Here is a 17,886-nt window from a genome sequence, read left to right on the forward strand (position 1 = left end):
CCGACTGCGTATACAAACGCGGAATTGTCGGTGATAAAGAGCTGGGTACCGAGTAAAAAGGTAAACTGCTATCAGAATTTTTGGTGCATCTTTTGTCTTTGTTATTGTCAACGCTGAAAACAAACAAAAATGGTTTTCTGGCGCCATGAGAGTCGCGTGCTCATCATTGTTGTAGGCAACACTTTAAAGAAAATCGATATCTCGCATCGTAACAGTTGTGCCTCAATATACATTGTGTGGAAGTGACCTGTGAAATTACCAACAACAGAAAAACAATATTCTGAAGGATTTAAAGTCATCGTATTTGATCCAGAAAGGTATCCATTATTCGGAAAAACACATTTTCAATAATTTGCTAATTACCATATGTACTTCCACTATTAATAAGTTTCAGTTCAAGAGGTGCCTGAAGGATTTGTTGGTGGCCAGCTGCTTCTGCATAGCTGATGAGTTTCCCAATAGAACCAAATGATGTATGTGTTGTTAATAACATTAAATAACGTGAGTGTTAAGTAAAATCTCTCTCCTGCATGTCTTCAGTGCAGTAATGTAATCAATGTAAATAATTAGTGGTTCATGTGTGTTTATAATAGCCTAAGAGTTACCTTATGTACTTCACTGTATTGTAGATTTGAATGTTTTGTGACAAGTTTGTTATTGTTCGCCACCTTGTTAAAAGTTTACAGGATGAAAAACGTGGCTGTAGTACAGTTATAACGTAAGCAGCGACCAGTCGCAAGTATGGTTTGAAGACGTTAACTCAGGCCATTTCGAATTTATTACAAAGCCATTGCTCTTACAGCTTTTTTTGCTTTCCTACCTGGGCCGCGTTTTGAATTTGTTACTAGTGTGTTTCGTTAATATAAAAACAAAGATTTTAAAAGAGATTTTTTGATTTCGACCTTCAGAGAAACGTCCATAAAATGATTTTAAGTTAATGAAACATGAAATTCAGCGAAGTCTTTCGTGGTGGACGTTTCTGTGCAATTAACTCTTCCTGTATTCGTCTTGTGCATTCGTAAGTAAACAAATTTTACAAGTGCTAAAGGCTAAACAGTTCCAAACGCTCCGAAGCTTCACTTGAGTAACACAATAGTTTCAAAGATGTTATAGTAGTAAAGATGTTGAGTTACAAACGCTGTATAGGATGTATGGACACAGTAAGACATGCCTAAGACATGCCTTTGCTAGAGCGATTAATTTAAAAGTCGAAAAGAGAAGTAAAATTATGGACGAGAAATTTTAGAACGGCGTTCTACTGAACTGCTAAATCTACGTAAGAGAATTACTATATATAAATAATTACAAGTTTATAAGTGTAGATTACGTAATTACTTCTTGAATGAAAACATGCTTATAATTTTTTGACTTATTCCACATCGATGAAGGCAATTGTTCTTAGAATCTCGGGAAGGGACATTATCATATATCTTTTTTGGAAGTATGTGCTGTATATTCTTGTTTTGCGAGCTGTTTTACGCTCTTGAGAAATTTCTAACTGTGGATCTCAGAACAAACCATATATCTGATCCAGTCTACCTCGCTTGGCGCACCGTTACACCGTTAGTGTTGCCCGAATCACGGTTTCTCGAGAACAGGGACGTGTTGAGCACCATCACTGCGTAGCGTGAATGTTGCTCATCACAATGTCCGCTGTATCTCCACACTCAGATTCGATGGTCAGCAGTACCTGTGTGGTGGATTCGTTTCTCAACACTAGTCAACATCATTCTCCATGAGAATGTGTCGACTGACGTCGACCGAAATGTTGTTGTTAATAAGAGGCGCGTCAGAGAGCCGACGAAAGCAGGTCACGCTATAGTAGTGGCCGGCGCAAAGTTGTTCATTGATAATTACAAACATTCTGGAAGATTAGCGACAGTGAGATTGAAACGGTACATTTTTCAAGAATGATTAGACCCCACGCAGGAATCCGATCACATCTTCCAGAGGCTTCCCCATTTTGATTCCAGCGCTCCAACAATTAACGTTGCGAGAGGTCCAGCACCGTCACAGACGTCAAGTTGAAGTAGCTACCCTGTTTAGCCTAGTTCCTGGAATTGTCCCCACAGACTTTCTTAGTTCCTAAAATCCTGCGCATCTCCGATCTCTAATGAGCTTCAAATGGCTCTGAGCACTATGGGACTTAACTTCTAAGGTCATCAGTCCCATAGAACTTAGAACTACTTAAACCTAACTAACCTAAGGACATCACAAACATACATGAGAGAGGCAGGATTCGAACCTGCGACCGTAGCGGTCGCACAGTTCCAGACTGTAGCGCCTAGAAACGCTCGCAAACACCGACCGGCCTAATGAGCTTCATATCGACGATAGGTTATATTCTGTCCTCGTCCACCATTTCGTTTCGCGTGTAAATGCTGCGCGAATCAACTGAACAATTAAAATATTTAAATGTTTACGTCCACAATGACCTACGATGGATGTGCCACACGCATAACAGTTGTCAGAAAAACAGATGTCAGGCTATAAAATTCTCTGGGTGACTTCTAAGGAAATGTAGCGTATCTACAAAGAAGTCTTCTTACAGAACCTATGTCCGACGCTGTCTGGACTGTTATTTCTCTGTCAAGTTTCCTTAACAAACGGAATTAGCAATTAGAAGAAGAGTTTCAGATGACTCAAAGAAGACGTGAGCAATTCGTCATGGATTTGTTTATACAGACCGAAACTGCTATAAATATATTCAAAGATACTCCAGTTCTAAAGGAAGGACAATATTAGACATCACAAAGAGGATTTTTCTTCAACTTTAAAGAAGCATCACGGAATGTATTACAACCACGGATATACCTTACGCGTGATGTCCACGATTTTAAAGTTTGTGATTTACGCGGATGCGTAAAACCAATAGTCTTTCTCATGCATTATCAACGAGTGGAATAGAAGGGTCTGCTGGTAGTAGAACGCTAACACCGATACCTACCTCGGTATCCGATGCAGCTATCGCACGGATTTCTCTACTATGGCGTTTTACTCGGAGGTATCCGGTTCGAATCGTGTTGACGGAGGAAATTTTTACCGCTAGTAGATGGTCAGAAAGGAGAGGCGGATGTGGTGGCGTTAGGTTAATGATCGCCAGAGTTTGTTCCAATTCCCTGTTTTAAATTTCATTCCTCGTCATAGTAATCGACAGGTTTACTTTTCAAATAATTTTTTACTAAGAGTATATTTCATACTGATGTCATGGGTGGCTCTTAACCACAGTGACGAAACGGCTCGTTTGCGGACTCACGTTAACTGGAACGTTTTGTCTTCTGTTAGCGTATACTTTCGCAACCTGTATAACGCATCTGTGCTTTAAAATGGTTCAAATGGATCTGAGCACTATGGGACTTAACTTCTGAGGTCATCAGTCCCCTAGAACTTAGAACAACTTAAATCTAACTAACCTAAGGACATCACACACACACATCCATGCCCGAGGCAGGATTCGAACCTGCGACCGCAGCGGTCGCGCGGTTCCAGGCTGTATCGCCTAGAACCGCTCGGTTACCCCGGCCGGCCATCTGTGCTTTCATTCGGGTTCGTTGCCTGGTGCAATACTTTCTGCAGGAATCTTTTCGTTGACTTGTGTTCTTTTTTGTGAGCTGCGTGTCAGAGCTAATCAAGTAAGTTACTGTATATTGTCAGTAGCCGTGCTGGGTGAGAGAAGCGTGCAGCGTCGTGTTTGCAATATCGATTCTGGCGAAAATAGCAAAGAGACAAGAAGATGATTCCGAGTGCTACAGCTAGACACGACATGAGACGCCTTGCAAAAAGTACCTGTCCAACGGGCGAATTATCATCAACAGTCACATGTAGGTTTATCATATTTTTGAGTCCAACCCAGGACCTATTTTTGAAATTAGTTAGATCAGTTTATTTATTCAGTTCTATTTTTCACTAGACAAAACTTTCTTCAGAAATAGTACTCGTATCTAATAGTGTGGTATGAAAACGCAGTCTCTTTAGCAGTACATGCAGATCACTGTTATTCCCATCTTTGGCTTTAAAAAAGGCTACTTACGCTTGGCGAAACAGTATCATTAACGGCACCCTTAGGTTTAGCTGTCTTCACGTGGTCTCCTGTATCACTCTTTATGTGCAACAAAAAATTCTCCTGTACATAATGTTCAATAATCACATTCATTTTTACTGCCGTTGCACAGTTTCAAACATTTTATTCCTGTTGCAGGTTAACATTAAACACATGCTTTCTTTTTCCCATTGCCAAATGATGAGACGAAGAAGGCAGAAAGAAAAAGTAATCAAAAACGTGTAGATAAGTTACTTCAGACTCGAAAACATCCGAAACACGTCGTCCCCGCTTGTTGCTAAATGACTAAGTGAAAATTTGTCGGGCAGCCGGTAACCATGCCTCCTCATCGAAGTCAGACCTTGTTCCACGTTCGGCTGAGACGGGAACGACAGAAAGAGATTGTGTATAAACGTGATGTCGAACATGTAGGTGTAACGTTAAAAAACAAAAAATTTAAACAGACGTCGATAGTCATAAAATTCTGAAACCCGGGACATTTTTGCAACACAGCACTTTGCTCTCGACATCACTAGAGAACTAGGACTGTTAGCGCTAATCGCGGACTTATGGTAAGCCCGGTCATATGATCTCATTCTGTGAGAGACTGTGGGTTCAAATGGCTCTGAGCACTATGGGACTTAACGTCTGAGGACATCAGTCGCCTAGAACTTAGAACTACTTAAACCTAACTAACCTAGGGACATCACACACATCCATGCCCGAGGCAGGATTCGAACCTGCGACTGTAGCAGCAGAGCGGATCCGGGCTGAAGCGACTATAACCGCTCGGCCAGAGAGACTGTAGGAAGAAACTGTGACAACATGTTGAAACTTCAACAATTTTAGATTTATACAGTAGATACTAACAGTCGAAATCGCCTTCTTTTCTATTTTTGAGGCCGTTTCCGGTTATCATAAACATTATTCGACTACAAGTAATTTACTTAAACTACCAAAAGGCAACCGTGACTACCTGTTTTCTTCTCAACGGCTACGAATACTCCGCTATACAACTTCCACGGCTTGAACCACCCAGGAAAACCGTGAGATAAAATACCCCGTACAATGGAGTGACACTGCGAAATCTGTGTCTGAAGCTGTTAACTGATTGTATGTTATTGATGTAAATTTATGGATTAGCGATGTTGAGTCGAAATATTATTTCTTCTACTGTAGAATTTGTAAATATGGTAATATGCAAACAAATGAATCAAAATATTGGGAGTATCTGCTTAATAGCGTGTTGGTCCAACTTTGGGGCACAATACAGTATTTATTCTGCGTGGTATGGGTTCGACAAGTTCCCGGTAGGGTTCCGGAGCTACGTGGCATCAGACGTCTACGCACAAATTTCGAGATTCCCCGGAATTACAGGCCGGCGGTTTGTGGGAGCAGAGTTGCCGCTCGGTAGTGGTCTTCAGTATCATGCTCCTCAAATCACTGGAACACGATTCTGGCCTTATGACAATCGTAGTTGTCCTGCAGGAAGATGCCATAGCCGTCAGGGAAAATACGCTCCAGGACAGGAAACAAAAGCGACGCATAACGAAGGAATTATCTGAATGGGACGGAAGTCGATAGACGTGATTTACGTGTACAGACAAACAAATAATTATGGTTTCAGACAAGAACTGACGATTTACATAGAAAGGAAAGGGAGATTCAAACTGAGCAAGTCTCTAACACGTTGGTACACCTCTGGTCCTTACGCAAACTTAGCATATACTTGATATAGTGGCTGGGTGTGTTCCTGAGGTATACTGTGCCAAATTCTGTCCAATTAGTGCTTTAGACCGTCAAAATCGCCTGTTAATTGGACGGCCCTGTCCATAATGCTCCAAACATTCCCAACTGGGGAGATATCTGGCGACCTTAGTGGCCAGGGTGAGGTTTGGCAAACGTGAAGGTAGGCAGTAGAAACTCTCGTCAAAAAAAGAGAGAGTAGAATATCGTCGACGTACGGCTGTGTTGTAAGGGTGCTGACAACAAAGGGATCCTGCTATGAAAAGCTATGGCAACCCAGACCTTCACTCGTGGTTGTCGGGTCGGATGGCGAGCGACAACCAGGTTCTCACCTCGCCCCTGTCCAGTGCCTCATGGAGTCGCACGGTCGCAGCAGCAAGTCATTCGCGCCACTTTTGTAACTGCCGCTGCTGAATGACGTCTTGTGATGGCACCAGCATAGCGATGCGGATGGAAAGCTCTTACGCGCCATTTAGTAACATTAAGGCTGCCCTACGGCCCGCAGTTAACTCAACCTTTTCATTACTGAAAACTGACAAATTGCCACATTAAAGATCATGGATTTAACTAAGCAGTGCCATTAAACAGTCAAGATCATAGCAGAACATGTTGACAAGAGTGAAAGCACAAAGATAAGTCTCTAGTTCCATCCTAGAACATTAAGGAAGAGTCTCTCTCAGATATAGCTTAATCTGGAAGATATGGTCTCTAAATCTATGTCTGTTGTTTGGGTCCCTTACCAGTAAACTAACCAATGTGATAAATTGTATTTGGATCGTACCCTACAAATGTTTCCCGTGACATTATCGGTGCCGTTACTAACCGCACCAAATTTTTTAACAAAAATCTGATCCCCTGGCTTAAATTACGTGGGCTGTCTCCCCACTTCACTGTGCTGCGGAAGTCTTTTATCACTAATGCATAGAGTTTTCCTTGCCCGTTTAAGCAAGTCACGTCTTTCGTATGCACAGTGTCAACCTTCTCCGGCAATTAATTGTTCAAGGACCACAGACTAGAGAGGACTGGAGTAGTCTGGAATCAAAACGTGAGACTGGCCAGGATGCACTATATGGACAGTGGTGATAAACGCATAGCTTAACCAACACCAAAACGTATTATATTTAGTGTGATCGTCGTGATGAAAAGGGAAGAGAGCTGGTTAACGAGCTCCACAAGTGAGGGATTCGAGTAATAACATGCTATAGTAGTATTCGCTATTCCTTCACGAAGCAGAAGTTTCTATGTGCCACAAAAGTAAAAGCGCTAGTATTATGCGACTGTAGAGTCCTACAAGCTCCAAACGTTCCGAAACATCTGATAGCCGTAGGTGTATTAACGTCGCTCTTGAGAGCAGCCAGCATAAGGGTGAGCTCAAGTCAATGCACACGAGCACAAATCGATTCCCCTCTTTTGATCTAGTTAACAGACCAACACAGTCAACATACACCATGTGCGTCAGAGTCTGAACGGCATTGTAAGACAGTAAACCACGATGGTTTGCTAATGCTACAAGTCTTGTAGGACTGTACCAACTTCTGGATCTGCTTGTTCATCCCTTTCCAAATAAAATTCCCGCAGGTCTTTATTCTGGTTTTATTACCTGAATGCCCCGCTACAGATATTCCATGAGAATACTCAAACATGCATAGCACGAGTTCCAGTGGTAAAATAATTTTATCTCCATGATGTCCTCAGGCCTTACATTCTCCATTAAGCATAAGGTTTGACTGTCTTCCCCTCCCTCACCGCTCTTCAGCAGAAATCAGCTCGGGTACTGCGTCTTATAGTTGGGCAACGTTCTTAAATAGAAGAGGAAGCCTTCTCAAAATATGGCACACCACTGTACCTGGTTCGATGCCAGTTATCTACACCTCTTTTGTCTTGTGATTATCTCCCTAGGTGTCTTCGCCGAACATGCTGCTCAGACCACCCGAGATGATATTCTCCACCCCTCGAGTAGGCTATATTCAACCCTGAAATAAAAAGGGAATATCTTCACCGCCCACCTGGCTACACACTCTGTCCGCCTTGGCCACAAGAGCACTAAGCTAGGGTCTTGGTTATTATTTTCTAGCTGAAGGACCCGGTGCTCCAAATTCATTTTTAATTTCTGTAAGGCAAATAAAACGGCCAAGGCTCAAGTTTGCACACCGAGCACTTAGCGTCCAATGAGGGAAGGCCTGAGAAGCATAAGCCACCGGCCCCCTCCCATTGCGATATTCCTGAAGCAAAACTGCGGCCATCCACTGCACTGTCTGTCTGGGCAATAAACTTCATTTTGTAATCAGGCTTTGCCAGCGCGGGTGCACCTGCCAGTGCTGTTTTTAAACGTTAAAAGGACGCTTGCTGGTAGGAATCCCACCCACACTTTTTTAACTTTTTCTTTGGTTAATTAAATTGCGTTTATAACTGAGAAAAATTGGGGGTGAACCTTCGGAAAAAAAATCGCCATCTCTATGGGGTGCGCAATTGCCTTTAAATTCCTGGGTGGTGGGCAGGTGCAAATCGCTTCCGTTCGACTCTGGCCAATACTAACGCCCAATGAAGAAACTATATATCCAAGGAACTATATCCCTGGCTGGACTAATATGGTCTTAGATGGTTTGACAGTAAAACTGGCTTCATGCAAAAGGTTTAGGACCTCCCAAACATGACCCAAGTGCTTCTGTAAACCTCGACTTAATATATACACATTATCCAAGTAGTGACAAATGCAACTGTGCCTGAAATCACAACTAATATTTCTAAAATATGGGACAATACTGCTGCTCCTGTTGTGAGTACAAAGGAAATAAGAATGTGCTCCAACAGGTTCTAGTCAGTACAAATACAGTTACTGGCTCTGAATCTTCCGATATGGCAGTTGAAAATAAGCCTGGTTATGTGGTGAACACCGTACCCTTTTGAAATCACGAAGAACATTGGTAACGAAATAGACGGTAAGACCATATCATTATTAAGTGCAACTGCCCTCAGGTTTCAGAACAGGAAAAATGGGACACGAATATGGATACTTATATGGTCTAGTTACTCCTTTTTTTTTTTTTCGTCAGTCTACTGAGTGGTTTGATGCGGCCCGTCACGAATTCCTTTCCTGTGCTAACCTCTTCATCTCAGAGTAGCACTTGCAACCTACGTCCTCAATTATTTGCTTGACGTATTCCAATCTCTGTCTTCCTCTACAGTTTTTACCCTCTACAGCTCCCTCCAGTACCATGGAAGTCATTCCCTTATGTCTTAGCAAATGTCCTATCATCCTGTCCCTTCTCCTTATCAGTGTTTTCCACATATTCCTTTCCTCTCTGATTCTGCGTAGAACCTCCTCATTCCTTACCTTATCAGTCCACCTAATTTTCAACATTTGTCTATAGCACCACATCTCAAATGCTTCTATTCTCTTCTGTTCCGGTTTTCCCACAGTCCATGTTTCACTACCATACAATGCTGTACTCCAGACGTACATCCTCAGAAATTTCTTCCTCAAATTAAGGCCGGTATTTGATATTAGTAGACTTATCTTGGCCAGAAATGCCTTTTTTGCCATAGCGAGTCTGCTTTTGATGTCCTCCTTGCTCCGTCCGTCATTGGTTATTTTACTGCCTCGGTAGCAGAATTCCTTAACTTCATTCACTTCGTGACCATCAATCCTGATGTTAAATTTCTCACTGTTCTCATTTCTACTACTTCTCATTACCTTCGTCTTTCTCCGATTTACTCTCAAACCATACTGTGTACTCATTAAACTGCTCATTCCGTTCAGCAGATCATTTAATTCTTCTTCACTTTCACTCAGGATAGCAATGTCATTACCGAATCGTATCATTGATATCCTTTCACCTTGTATTTTAATTCCACTCCTGAACCTTTCTTTTATTTCCATCATTGCTTCCTCAATGTACAGATTGAAGAGTAGGGGCGAAAGGCTACAGCCTTGTCTTACTCCCTTCTTAATACGAGCACTTCGTTCTTGATCGTCCACTCTTATTATTCCCTCTTGGTTGTTGTACATATTGTATATGACCCGTCTCTTCCTATAGCTTACCCCTACTTTTTTCAGAATCTTGAACAGCTTGCACCATTTTATATTGTCGAACGCTTTTTCTAGGTCGACAAATCCTCTGAACGTGTCTTGATTTTTCTTGGTTTCCATTATCAGCCGTAACGTCAGAATTGCCTCTCTCGTGCCTTTACTTTTCCTAAAGCCGAACTGATCGTCACCTAGCGCATTCTCAATTTTCTTTTCCATTCTTCTGTATATTATTCTTGTAAGCAGCTTCGATGCATGAGCTGTTGAGCTGATTGTGCGATAATTCTCGCACTTGTCAGCTCTTGCCGTCTTCGGAATTGTGTGGATGATGCTTTTCCGAAAGTCAGAAGCTATGTCGCCAGACTCATATATTCTACACACCAACGTGAATAGTCGTTTTGTTGCCACTTCCCCAAATGATTTTAGAAATTCTGATGGAATGTTATCTATCCCTTCTGCCTTATTTGACCGTAAGTCCTCCAAAGCTCTTTTAAATTCCGATTCTAATACTGGATCCCCTATATCTTCGAAATCGACTCCTGTTTCTTCTTCTATCACATCAGACAAATCTTCACCCTCATAGAGGCTTTCAATGTATTATTTCCACCATCTGCTCTCTCCTCTGCATTTAACAGTGGAATTCCCGTTGCACTCTTAATGTTACCACCGTTGCTTTTAATGTCACCAAAGGTTGTTTTGACTTTTCTGTATGCTGAGTCTGTCCTTCCGACAATCATATCTTTTTCGATGTCTTCTCATTTTTTCTGCAGCCATTTCGTCTTAGCTTCCCTGCACTTATTTATTTCATTCCTCAGCGACTTGTATTTCTGTATTCCTGATTTTCCAGGAACATGTTTGTACTTCCTCCTTTCATCAATCAACTGAAGTATTTCTTCTGTTACCCATGGTTTCTTCGCAGCTACCTTCTTTGTACCTATGTTTTCCTTCCCAACATGATGGCCCTGTTTAGAGACGTCCATTCCTCTTCAACTGTGGTGCCTACTGCGCTATTCCTTAATGCTGTACCTATAGCGTTAGAGAACTTCAAACGTATCTCGTCATTCCTTAGAACTTCCGTATCCCACTTCTTGGCGTATTGATTCTTCCTGACTAATGTCTTGAACTTCAGCCTACTCCTCATCACTACTATATTGTGATCTGAGTCTATATCTGCTCCTGGGCAAGCCTTACAATCCAGTATCTGATTTCGGAATCTCTGTCTGACCATGATGTAATCTAATTGAAATCTTCCCGTATTTCCCGGCCTTTTCCAAGTATACCACCTCCTCTTGTGATTCTTGACCAGGGTATTCGCTATTACTAGCTGAAACTTGTTACAGAACTCAATTAGTCTTTCTCCTCTTTCATTCCTTGCCTCAAGCCCATATTCTCCTGTAACCTTTTCTTCTACTCCTTCCCCTACAACTGCATTCCAGTCACCCATGACTATTAGATTTTCGTTCCCCTTTACATACTGCATTACCCTTTCAATATCCTCATACACTTTCTCTATCTGTTCATCTTCAGCTTGCGACGTCGGCATGTATACCTGAACTATCGTTGTCGGTGTTCTGATTAGAACAACCCGGTCACTGAACTGTTCATAGTAACACACCCTCTGCCCTACCTTCCTATTCATAACGAATCCTACACCTGTTATACCATTTTCTGCAGCTGTTGATATTACCCGATACTCATCTGACCAGAAATCCTTGTCTTCCTTCCACTTCACTTCACTGACCCCTACTATATCTAGATTGAGCCTTTGCATTTCCCTTTTCAGATTTTCTAGTTTCCCTACCACGTTCAAGCTTCTGACATTCCAGGCCCCGACTCGTAGAACATTATCCTTTCATTGATTATTCAATCTTTTTCTCATGGTAACCTCCCCCTTGGCAGTCCCCTCCCGGAGATCCGAATGGGGGACTATTCCGGAATCTTTTGCCAATGGAGAGATCATCATGACACTTCTTCAACTACAGGCCACATGTCCTGCTGATACACGTCACGTGTCTTTAATGCAGTTGTTTCCATTGCCTTCTGCATCCTCATGTCGTTGATCATTGCTGATTCGTCCGCCTTTAAGGGCAATTTCCCACCCCTAGGACAAGAGAGTGCCCTGAACCTCTATCGGCTCCTCCGCCCTCTTTGACAAGGCCGTTGGCAGAATGAGGCTGACATCTTATGCTGGAAGTCTTCGGCCACCAATGCTGATTACTCCTATCCTGAGTATTTCGCATACAGCTATCTTCAGTTGCTTCTTGCGCGGCGTGATAGATAATATAGAGGGAGTCTAACTGGAACAATATCACCTAATTCTCTTTTATACTGCCTGCACTTTACTAGCCCTAACGTTAACTTCTTCAACCGACCCATCCAACTGTTCCCGCTGCTTTGGGCGCAATTGGTTGATTGGTTGGTTAGTTTGGAGTATAAAGGGACCAAACTACAGGGTCATCAGTCTCTTTTTCCTGACGCAAGTAAAGCTCAAGGTTCAAAAACACCCAACACTACACCTAAAAAGAAAACGAATGGAACGAACAAAAAACGGGGAAAACATACACCACAAGGAAAAGTTGAAGAAGTTATTAAAACCATAGAGAAGATGGTCTGCGCTGGCTGACCGCAATAATAAAATAGGATGAGCCAGCCACTCTGCAACACATTGAAATGTTTACCAAAAAAAGACAAGGCGTGACGAACACATTAAGGGAAAAGATGACCACCAAGACAAACAAATGCAAAGAAAGTGTACAGAGTTAAAATTGATGGAGGGTGGCAACCTTAGAGAGAAGGCGAAATGCCCACCCTTAGATGGTGTGATAAAAATACCCCTCTCGAACAAAACGTAAAACTTAATCTGTTGTTAAGGCAGTGTCACCCAACATCGAAGGTAGGGTGCTGAGAAGGTTCAAAGTCCGCCGCAGAGTCGCTAAAAGCGGGCAGTCCAGACAGATGTGGACTACAGTCGTATGTGAGCCACAGTGACACCGAGGTGGGTCCTCGTGACGCTGGTGTTAGCCATGTGTTAGCCACGTAAGGCCAAAACGGAGCCAGCAGAGAACAACAGAGTCCCTGTGAGAGGCCCGCATGGAGTTGTTCCACACAGTCATAGTCTTCTTAAGGGCACGCAGTTTGTTGTGCGTACTGAGATTATGCCACTCCGTCTCCCAAACTTGAAAAACCTTGTGGCGTAATAATGATCGCAGGTCAGTTACAGGGATGCCGATCTCCAGAAGCAGGTTCCGTGCAGCCTGTTTGGCCAGACTGTCGACAAGTTCATTTCCTGAGATTCCGACGTGGCCTGGCGCCCACACAAACACCACGCAACAACTGGGCCGTTCCAGGGCATAGATGGACTCCTGGATAGTCGCTACCAAAGGATGGAGGGGATAGCACTGGTCAGTAGCTTGTTGGCTGCTCAAGGAGTCAAAAAATGGTTCAAATGGCTCTGAGCACTATGAGACTTAACATCTGAGGTCATCAGTCCCCTAGAACTTAGAAATACTTAAACCTAACTAACCTAAGGACATCACACACATCCATGCCCGAGGCAGGATTCGAACCTGCGACCGTAGCAGTCACGCGGTTCCAGACTGAAGCGCCTAGAACCACTCGGCCACGCCAGCCGGGTGTGTGTGCTGTTCTTAGCATAAGTTAGTTTAAGTTGTGTGTAAGTCTAGGGAAAGATGACCTGAGCAGATTGGTTCCTCAGGAATTCCTTACAGGAGAATAGTTATCGGCGTCACGACGTGGGAACGGTACGTTACGCACGCTTTCAAGTACTTGACACCACACGCGTTACAGCAGTCCGATAATAATCAAGTAGCAAACACATACAACATGTCCTAATGGTTTTCAAAGATCAGTTAAAGTAATACTGTTTAGTGGCTGTGCACAGAAGCTTTTCATTTCGTTACTCACCTTAATACTGACTGTCGTAACTGTAGCAAGCAGAAAGATTGTTTGAGTTTACTCATTGCTAAGGACTGTCATTTACTTATGCCACAAGCTATACATTAGAACTGTACTTTGACAATGAAATTCAGTGTCCAAATTACGTTAAGTCTTATACCATTTTTTTTATTATGACATTTACTCTATTTTTAACAAATGAATTAATACTGGCTTTTGCATCATTCTATTTCTGACATTAATAACATAACAACCAACTATTTCATTATTAGGTAACTGTCCAAAGTTGGAAAAATTATGTTTTCATAATTTAATAAATTAATGTTTACTTCATTTTCAGTTCATTTTCTGATTATCTCGGTTCATACAAAGAGATAAGATGGATACTACTTGGAAACTTAGTAAAATTAGTCACGTGACAATATGCACGAAAACATTCTTATTTTGGTAACAAAATTCCAAATATGCTGGTCAGTCTACTACACTTGTAGTTATAAAAAATCTAGAACTTGCTTCACTTCATGATGCCGTTAGTTTTGTCGAGTGGCTTCATTTAGCGGTAAACAGGGCACAGGTTGCTCTTCTTGTCATACCATAGCCAACAGCAAGGCCCTACAGTATTCTTGAAGTTATGTGAACCACTTTCGCTGCAATTGTACTGTGCCCAATGAATACCCTAGCTTGCCCATATTGAACATTCCCCGAAACAACCAATTCAGTGTTCACTCCTCCCAGTTCGGAAACAGACTTTTTGTCTCCGTACTTTTGCACAGCCACACCGGCGAATACACACAACCAGCGACACCAACTGCTACTTTTTTGGCGCGCTCGCACGGTCAGCGATAATGCATTTCCAATTTATTACACTCTTTGACAATAGCTTTTCCCTGACTAGACCAGCGCGTCTACTTACAAAATGTTAACATTCCACGCGTATTCTCTTTCTCGAATAATAAATATCATTTGTAAATTGACAACATATTTAGAAGAATAACATTCAGCACAACTAATAAAGCAAACTTTGCAAAACACGTAAACAATGTATGATCATCACAGATGTGTGGTGTTACATTATGACAAGTCTTCAGGAATTTTGTTGCAATTCAGAATTACAACGGAATGAGAGAACGTTTCCAAATAGCTTCCCAAAATAGTTTTAGACCTTGTACTCAAAATCAGCACTATGGTAAAAACATTAACAAGAATATGCAAGGTTCTTAACTCACTGATATTGTTGTTGTTGTCATCTTCAGTCCTGAGACTGGTTTAATCCAGCTCTCCATGCTGTTCTATCCTGCTAAAGCTTCTTCATCTCCCAGTACCTACTGCAACTTACATCCTTCTGAATCTGCGTAGTGTATTCATCTCCTGGTCTCCCTCTACGATTTTTACCCTCCACACTGCCCTCCAATACTAAATTGGTGATCCCTTGATGCCTCAGAACATGTCCCACCAGCCGATCCATTCTTCTAGTCAAGTTGTGCCACAAACTTCTCTTCTTCCCAATCCTATTCAACACCTCCTCATTAGTTATGTGATCTACCCACCAAATCTTCAGCATTCTTCTGTAGCACCACATTTAGAAAGCTTCTATTCTCTTCTTGTCCAAACTATTTATCGTCCATGTTTCACTTCCATACATGGCTAAACTCCATACAAATACTTTCAGAAATGACTTCCTGACACTTAAATCTATACTCAATCTTAACAAATTTCTCTTCTTCAGAAACGGTTTCCTTGCCATTGCCAGTCTACATTTTATATGGTCTCTACTTCGACCTTCATCAGTTATTTTGCACCCCAAATAGCAAAACTCCTTTACTACGTTAACTGTCTCATTTCCTAATCTAATTCCCTCAGCATCACCCGACTTAATTCGACTACATTCCATTATCCTCGTTTTGCTTTTGTTGATGTTCATCTTATACCCTCCTTTCAAGACACTATCCATTCCGTACAACTGTTCTTCCAAGTCCTTTGCTGCCCCTGACAGAATTACAATGTCATCGGTGAACCTCAGAGTTTTTCTTTCTTCGGATTTTAATACCTACTCCGAATTTTTCTTTTGTTTCCTTTAAAAAATGGCTCTGAGCACTATGGGACTTAACATCTGAGGTCATCAGTCCCCTAGAACGTAGAACTAATTAAACCTAACTAACCTAAAGACATCACACACATCCATGCCCGAGGCAGGATTCGAACCTGCTACCGAAGCAGTCACGCGGTTCCGGACTGAAGCGCCTAGAACCGTTCGGCCACAACGGCCGGCTGTTTCCTTCACTGCTTGCTCAATATACAGATTGAATAACATCGGGGAGAGGCTACAAACCTGTCTCACTCCCTTCCCAACCACTGCTTCCCTTTCATACCCCTGACTCTTATAACTGCCTTCTGCTTTCTATACAAATTGTAAATAGCCTTTCGCTCCCTGTATTTTACCTCTGCCACATTCACAATTTGAAAGAGAGTATTCCAGTCAACATTGTCAAAAGATTTCTCTAACTCTACAAATGCTAGAAATGTAGGTTTGCCTTTCCTTAATCTAGCTTCTAAGATAAGCCGTGGGGTCAGTATTGCCTCACGTGTTCCAGTATTTCTACGGAATCCAAACTGATCCTCCCCGAGGTCGGCTTCTACTAGTTTTTCCATTCGTCTGTAAAGAATTCGCGTTAGTATTTTGCAGCTGTGACTTATTAAACTAATAGTTCGGTAATTTTCACATCTGTCAACACCTGCTTTCTTTGGGATTGGAGTCATTATATTCTTCTTGAAGTCTGAGGTTATTTCGCCTGTCTTATACATCTTGCTCACCAGATGGTAGAGTTATGTCACGACTGGCTCTCCCAGGGCCGTCAGTAGTTCTAGTGGAATGTTGTCTACTCCCGGGGCCTTGTTTCGACTCAGGTCTTTCAGTGCTCTGTCAAACACGTCGCGCAGTATCGTATCTCCAATTTCATCTTCATCTACATCCTCTTCCATTTCCATAATATTGCCATCAAGTACATCGCCCTTGTATAGACCCTCTATATACTCCTTCCATCCTTTCTGCTTTCCCTTCTTTGCTTAGAACTGGGATTCCATCTGAGCTCTTGATGTTCATACAATTGGTTCTCCAAAGGTCTCTTTAATTTTCCTGTAGGCCGTATCTATCTTACACCTAGTGAGATAAGCCTCTACATCCTTACATTTGTCCTCTAGCCATCCCTGCTTAGCCGTTTTGCACTTCTTGTCGATCTCATTTTTGAGACGTTTGTATTCCTTTTTGCCTGCTTCATTTGCTGCATTTTTATATTTTCTCCTTTCATCAGTTAAATTCAATATTTCTTCTGTTAACCAAGGATTTCTACCAGCCCTCGTCTTTTTACATACTTGATCCTCTGCTGCCTTCACTACTTCATCCCTCAAAGCTACTCATTCTTCTTCTACTGTATTTCTTTCCTCCATTCCTGCCATTTGTTCCCTTGCGCTCTTCCTGAAACTCTGTACAACTTCTGGTTTAGTCAGTTTATCCAGGTCCACCTCCTTAAATTCCCACCTTTTTGCAGTTTCTTCAGTTTTAATCTACAGGTCATAACCAATAGATTGTGGTCAGAGTCCACATCTGCCCCTGGAAATGTCTTACAATTTAAAATCTGGTTCCTAGATCTCTGTCTTACCAACATAAAATCTATCTGAAATCTGTCAGTATCTCCAGGCGTCTTCCATGTATACAACCTTCTTTTATGATTCTTGAACCAAGTGTTAGCTATGATTAAGTTGCGATCTGTGCAAAATTCTACCAGGCGGCCTCCTCTTTCATTTCTTAGCCCCAATCCATATTCACCTACTACGTTTCCTTCTCTCCCTTTTATTACTACCGAATTCCAGTCACCCATGACTATTAAATTTTCGTCTCCCTTCACTATCTGAACAATTTCTTTTATTTCATCATACATTTTTTTCAATTTCTTCGTCATCTACAGAGCTAGTTGGCATATAAATTTGTACTACTGTAGTAGGCGTGGGCTTCGTGTTTATCTTGGCCACAATAATGCGTTCACTATGCTGTTTGTAGTAGCTTACCCGCATTCCTATTTTTTTATTCATTATTAAACTTACTCCTGCATTACCCCTATTTGACTTTGTATTTATAACCCTGACTTCGCCTGACCAAAAGTTT

Source organism: Schistocerca gregaria, chromosome 3 (assembly GCF_023897955.1).
Source record: "Schistocerca gregaria isolate iqSchGreg1 chromosome 3, iqSchGreg1.2, whole genome shotgun sequence".
In the NCBI taxonomy this organism is placed as follows: Eukaryota; Metazoa; Arthropoda; class Insecta; order Orthoptera; family Acrididae; genus Schistocerca; species Schistocerca gregaria.